At 39.0% G+C, this 6678-nt stretch overlaps 1 non-coding gene across 1 annotated transcript; it reads right to left on the bottom strand.

Annotated features, from left to right (window-relative positions):
- Window positions 1-6305: 6305 nt before the first annotated feature.
- Window positions 6306-6444, bottom strand: LOC112471603. The gene has a single exon (XR_003043350.1). It is a non-coding gene; the product is annotated as a small nucleolar RNA SNORA7 (small nucleolar RNA).
- Window positions 6445-6678: the final 234 nt, after the last annotated feature.

The raw sequence follows: 6678 nt of genomic DNA, 5'->3' as shown, positions 1-6678 counted from the left end.
GTGCTAAAGTTATGAAACTACTACCAACCTAGAAATATTTGAGTAGAATTATCCTCATCTTTGTTGAGAAGTTTAAGTGTTTAGTGACCACTTTGATACACCAGAGGATGTAATGTGTTGTTGTTTCTAAAATTATTTATTTTATTTTATTTATTTATTTTAATTAATTTCAAGTATACAGTATATTGGTTAGATATCTATATAGCTCATAAAATGATCCCTTCAATTGCTCCCTCCCCCGCGACCCTCCACCTAGCCAACATATTAATGCTAACTGCATTCCCTATGTTGTGCTCCCCATCCCCATGACCATCCATCAGCTATTAATTTGTTCTTTAACCCTTCACCCCATTCTCCCAGCCTCCTAACCTTCCCCCCACGTCCATCACCAAATTGTCCACTATATTTGTGAGACTGTTTTTGATTAGTTTGTTCTTTTCATTCCTTAGATTCCACATATAAGTGAAATCATATAGTGTTTATCTTTCTCTGTCTGACTTAAGTATTCTAGGTCCATCAAAGCAATATCTTTTTCCAACCCCTTCCTTTTAGTCTGTGTGTGCCTTTAAATCTGAAGTGAGTCCCTTGTAGGCAGCATGTAGGGGTCTTGTTTCCTCATCCTTTCAGCCGCTCTATCTTTTAGTTGGAGCGCTTAATTTTTTTCCATTTGAGGTACTTGTTGATAGGAATGTAGTTAATATCATTCTTTATTTCTGCTTTTGATACATGTTTTTTCTTCTTGAAGAAGTCCCTCCAACATATCAACACTTGGTGGTGATAAATTTCTTTAGCTTATTTTTGTCTGGGAAGCTCTTTATCTGTCCTTTGACTCTAAATGATAGCTTTGCTGGATAAAGTATTCTTGGTTGTAGATCCTGGGTCTTCATCATGTCGAATATTTTGTGCAAGCTTTTCTGTCCTGTACAGTTTCTTTTGGGAAATCAGCTGCCAGTCTTATGAGTGTTTCCTTGTCGGTAACTATCTGCTTTTTTCTTGCTGCTTTTAAGATTCTCTCTTTGTATTTAACTTTTGGCATTTTAATTATGATGTGTCTTGGTGTGGACCTCTTTGTATCCCTGGTTTTTTGGGTTTTCTGAGCTTCCTGGTGTTGTATGTCCATTTCCTTCACCAGGTGAGGGAAGTTTTCCATCATTATTGCTTCAAATAGCTGTTCAACATCTTGTTTTCCTTTTGATACACCAATCAGATGGACATTTTTACCTTTAATAGTGTCCCATATGCTCCTTAAATTTTTTTTTTTATAGTCTTGGCATCTTATCTCTTGCCATTCTGATTGAGTATGCTTGGCTTTCCCATATCTATATAGGTCATTCTATCTTCTTCTTTATTCACTTTGTTTATTCCATTTAATATACTTCTCATCTCAGATAATGTGTTCTTCATTTCAGACTGGTTCCTTTTATAATTTTCATTTCCATTTTTGTTTTTTTTTTTTAAATCTCTTCATTGAAGTTCTCACTGAATTTATCTACCCTTTCCAAAAGTTCATTGAGTATCTTTATAACTAGTGTTTTGAACTCTACATCTACTGGATTACTTGACTTCATTATTTCTGGATCTCTGTTCTGTTCTCTCATATGGTTTCTGCTTCTTTGTCTTCCCATTTTGGCTGCCTTTTTGTGTCTGTTTCTATGTACTAAGCAAAGGTCTTAAGTCTCTTGGTCTTATTAATGTGGATTTGTGAAGTAGGTGTCCAGTGGCACAGTCCTGGAGAGGCTCAGTTGCAGGCCAAATTTAGGCCAAGCCTATGTCCCTCCAAGGCCACCTGTTAAGATTCAGCAAGCAATCCACAGATGCTGTGCTTACAGCTGCCTCAAAAGGCCACATTGGAAACCGAGGCCAGCTGCCTCCAGAGTGATTCTAGGTGCTGCTCAGCAAGAAGAACTGACTCGCTGAGGATATACCTGGATGTGGCTTAGGTGGGGCCCAAGTTGGGGGAGGTGAGGTTTCAGGGAATACTCTGTGCAGAGCGACCTCTGTTATCCAGTTCGATGATGTCACAGCTATGGCGGTGCTGTGTCCATGCACTGGTAGCGTAGAGGGCTCAACAGGGAACAATGGATACCGCTGGTACTTCTGTACAGAGCGATTCTCTCCTCAGCTCTCACTCTGACAGTGTCTCCCTGTAAGTCGCTGGTGCCCCCTGCACGCAGCTGAATCGGCACTGGTACTCAGAGTGAGTAGGTCTGTCACCACGAAAATCCTCTCACGGACATGGCCCCTTTATGAGGCTTCTGCCGCAGCTTCGTCTCACTCAGTCGTTGGAAACTGGACAGCCTCATGTCCTAGACTTGTGTCCTTGCCCTGTCCTACCTTCTGCTGTTGCAGGGTGACTTCTTGGACTTCTCCCTAGTTGTATGTTTTGTTCATCTAGATCCCAGGCGATTTTTCCTTGATGTTTGCTCCTTGTTTGCCAGAGAGATAACAGGGAACAATGGATACCGCTGGTACTTCTGTACAGAGCGATTCTCTCCTCAGCTCTCACTCTGACAGTGTCTCCCTGTAAGTCGCTGGTGCCCCCTGCACGCAGCTGAATCGGCACTGGTACTCAGAGTGAGTAGGTCTGTCACCACGAAAATCCTCTCACGGACATGGCCCCTTTATGAGGCTTCTGCCGCAGCTTCGTCTCACTCAGTCGTTGGAAACTGGACAGCCTCATGTCCTAGACTTGTGTCCTTGCCCTGTCCTACCTTCTGCTGTTGCAGGGTGACTTCTTGGACTTCTCCCTAGTTGTATGTTTTGTTCATCTAGATCCCAGGCGATTTTTCCTTGATGTTTGCTCCTTGTTTGCCAGAGAGATAAACAGAGCCTCTATTATCTATGCCATTTTTTTTTTCCTCTTGAAGATGTCATGTGTTTGAATATACTTTGTAAACTACAAAATGCTCTGTTGATTGTTGCAGCAGCAATAGGGCAGCTAGAATTGAGTTTTCACCTTGTTCGGAGTGTTTTGAAGAGTACCTATCTATAGTAAGTTCTCAGTGAATATTTGGTGAATGAATGGATAGTTGAGCGAATAGACAGAAATTGTCTTCCTATAGACTTTATTTGGTGAATGAATGGATAGTTGAGCGAATAGACAGAAATTGTCTTCCTATAGACTTTGTGAGTTGTGGACCAGGAGTAGAAGGCCTGTGTGAAGATCAAGATAATGGACCTTGGCATGATGAGAGGGAGCTAATTGTCAGAAGATGATTTATCAGCAACAAGTGATATACCCTTGCTATTGCTTTTGGGTAATTGGAAAATGGCTATACATGTGTTTATTTGGGTAAATGGAGATAGAATACTATCTTCTTGCTCTATGTTGCAAGAACATATTTTAGGTAAGACAGTCACACAATGTAACCATTGCCCCAGTAATGATTCCCTTAGGCACTGGTCAGGATGAACTTGCCTTATACCATGTTGTAAGATCAGATTAGAATAAAATTTTAATTTAAATCTAGGAGTGCAATATACTCTATTCTGCTACATTTATATTTTATTTCATAATCATATCTCTAGTTTAATTTTTAACCTTTTATATGTGTGTGCTTCTTTTCTTTCTTTCTTTTTACATTTGCAAAACTTGAAAAAATTCCACCCACAGTATTTATATATAAGGAGGCTGTTTCCTTCACCAACACAGCATAATCTGCCTTTTGAATCTCTACCAATACGTTATGTGAAAAATGGTCTCTTGATACTTTTTTTCTTCTTGATACTTTAATACACATCTTTTATTATTAGTGCTGTAGAATATCTTTCTATATGTTATTGCATTGATTCCTTTTTTAAAAATTGAGGTATAATCGACATGTAACATTATGTTAGTTTCTGGTATATAACATAATGATTCGATATTTGTATATATTGTTAAATGATCATCAAAATAAGCCTAGTTAACATCTATCACCATACATAGTTACAAAAATTTTTTTCCTGTGGTAAGAACTTTTGAGATCTACTCTTTTAGCAAAATTCGAATATGCAATATAGTATTACTAACTTTAGTCACTATGCTGTACATTACAAATATACTTGTAAGTCTGCTTACAAAACTTTTAATGTAATGCATTCTCTTTCCTGAGCAGGCTTCTTTAATTTAATCAACTGTCTTACTGTAATAGAGAAAGACCACAATCCTTGGAGTTAAGCATGGAAGGAGGAAAGAGTTTCCCTGTGATCTAATTTCAGGGCCAAGCTCTCCTGCGAAGGCTCTGAGCTATACCAAGACTGCTAAGAGGATAAGAAAGTAATGATACTTTGTGCTGGAAGCTTAACTATACACTGGCCCTAATGTATTTGAAATGTTGAAAGGGAAACAATTTTACAACTTTAAGTAGGTAAGAGATGAAAGGTAGAAAGTTTGCCTCTGAGGTAAATTTTTTTCCTTTGAATTTCATGAAGGACAAAGGCTCTGTTTCAGCTACCTATACTTGCATAACAATGTACTCCAAAACATAGTGGTTTGGGGCCTCTCAGGTGGCTGCAAACAGTGGCCTGGCTGAAACCTTCAGGATGCCATCATTCACATGTTTGGAGTAGGGATGGGCAGAAGGCTAGGACCTTGTTCTACATGACCTCTACCTTATGTGGTCTGTTTAGTGGGGTCGCCAGATTTCTTACATGGCAGCTCAGGGCTCCCAAAAGTACAAAAGTAGAAGCTGCCAGGACTTCTTTAGGCTTAGGCCTAGAACTGGCATAATGTCACCTCTGCCACGTACTATTTGGTGAGTCATAAGACTAGTCGAGATTTTGTGTTAGAAAGGACTACTCAAGGGTTTAATACCAGGAGGCATGGTTCACCAGGGGCTCTCTTCAGAGAATGGCTACACTTCATTCTAGAATGGATGGGTTTGATATGTATGGTCCAAGAAGCTAAACCAACCTGAACGATAATGTATAAATTATAGACAGCACATTATTTCTTAGTTTTAGAAAAGGTATGCATATGTATTGCTTTGAAAATAGTTGTTCATAGGTGATCAAGCCACAAGACTAAAAATGACTGGAGGGTGTTCTCTTGAAATAAACTAGATTGGGTTTGCTGTGCTTGACCTTGTGCTAGACTGTGATCCTATAGAAGAATGAATTACCTAGACTTCTTGAGAAACTGTTTGCCCATTTGGGGCAAGGTTACCCTTCCCTGCTGGTAGGGAATGGGACATTTCTGCTGTCAATCATTCTGGGAAAAGTTAGATCCTGCAACATGAGACAAGGCAGCTGGAAGGGGGCTTTATACTGTTGTGAGTAGGCAATTTCTTCCTCTGCTTGGGTCTGAACTCCTGGAGGGAAGATGTGTGCAAAGATTCACTCATTGGGTTAGGAGAGAAATAAACTTTAGTTGCTTTACTACATGATTTCAGGATGGGACTTAAACAAAGCTATTTTCTACAGAGGGCTACTGTGGAATTTTCTAAACCTGGGGAGTTTCTTGGCCTGTGTTATAATTCCCCTATGTTAACCACCAGATTCTAGAAAGTCTTTGTTAAACATTACAACCTGGTTTTAGCTGGTAGTCTGTAAAAATAAGGGAGGGCATTTTAGGAACCTCTAAGGGAGAGATGTGGCCAAGCAAATGGTGGCTCAGGATGGCTCAGACATGGGTGATCACTACTGAGCAGGCATGGCATAACTGGAATGGATTTAGAAGCAAGGAAGCATTTTCCAGGAATTTCCAGTGATAGTTAGTGTAGAAAACATGGTAACAAAAAACAAAAAAACAAAAACCCAGTCAAACAAACAAGCAAACAAACAGAACTAGATTTTCTAAAAGCAAGCTAAATGAGGGCTTAAGCCAATGTAATTTGGCAATGAGAAGCAAAAGTAGCATTATTTGTAGTCTCTAGTAGAAAAGAGCTAGGCTAATACACTTAATTTACAGTATATATGTCTATCTATCTATCTATCTATCTATCTATCTATCTATCTATCTATCTATCTATCTATCTATCTATCTATCTATCTATCTATCTATCTATCTATCTATCTATCTATCTATCTATCTATCTATCTATCTATCTATCTATCTATCTATCTATCATCTATCATCTATCATCATCATCTATCTACCTATCTATCTATCATCTACTTATCTAAGAGTATATATGTGTATTTGTATGTAAAGGGATTTAAGAATTTCTAAAATATTTACTTATAGTAATTATTTTTTTGGCATAATTCCTTTAAATTAAATCCCTCATGCAACTATTTGACAGCCAAGAGAGACTCTGAGACAATCTATTGGGGTTTTTTTGTTGTTGTTTTTTTGTTTGTTTGTTTTTTGTTTTTTCTTTAAGTGTTGTTGCAGAGTGTCTTCCAATCACCAGCTACTGAGCAAGCGGGAATGGAATGGGTACCTCCGCCAGGCTTGTATTCCCTCCCATCTCCTAAACTGGAAGAATATTAGCCACTCTCCAGATGCAATCCTGGGAGGTCAACAATCTATCGTTTTTAACTTTGAGCTCCCTGAATACATGATAGCTTTTAAAAGTTGTAGTCAGAGTTAGCCCTAAAGCTGGACAGAAAACTATAGCAGACCACCTTGGATTCCTGGAGGCAAGCTTGTCTAGCCCCTCTAATCACGCTCTAGTGATAATCATGCTCAAATTTCCCCTCCTGTTTGTGTTATCCTTTTTGTGTTCTACTAGTACTGTGGGTAGCTGAAGGCTG

The sequence above is a fragment of the Pteropus alecto genome, unplaced genomic scaffold (assembly GCF_000325575.1).
Source record: "Pteropus alecto unplaced genomic scaffold, ASM32557v1 scaffold57, whole genome shotgun sequence".
NCBI lineage: Eukaryota > Metazoa > Chordata > Mammalia > Chiroptera > Pteropodidae > Pteropus > Pteropus alecto.
This window is presented reverse-complemented; position numbering and strand designations above follow the sequence as displayed.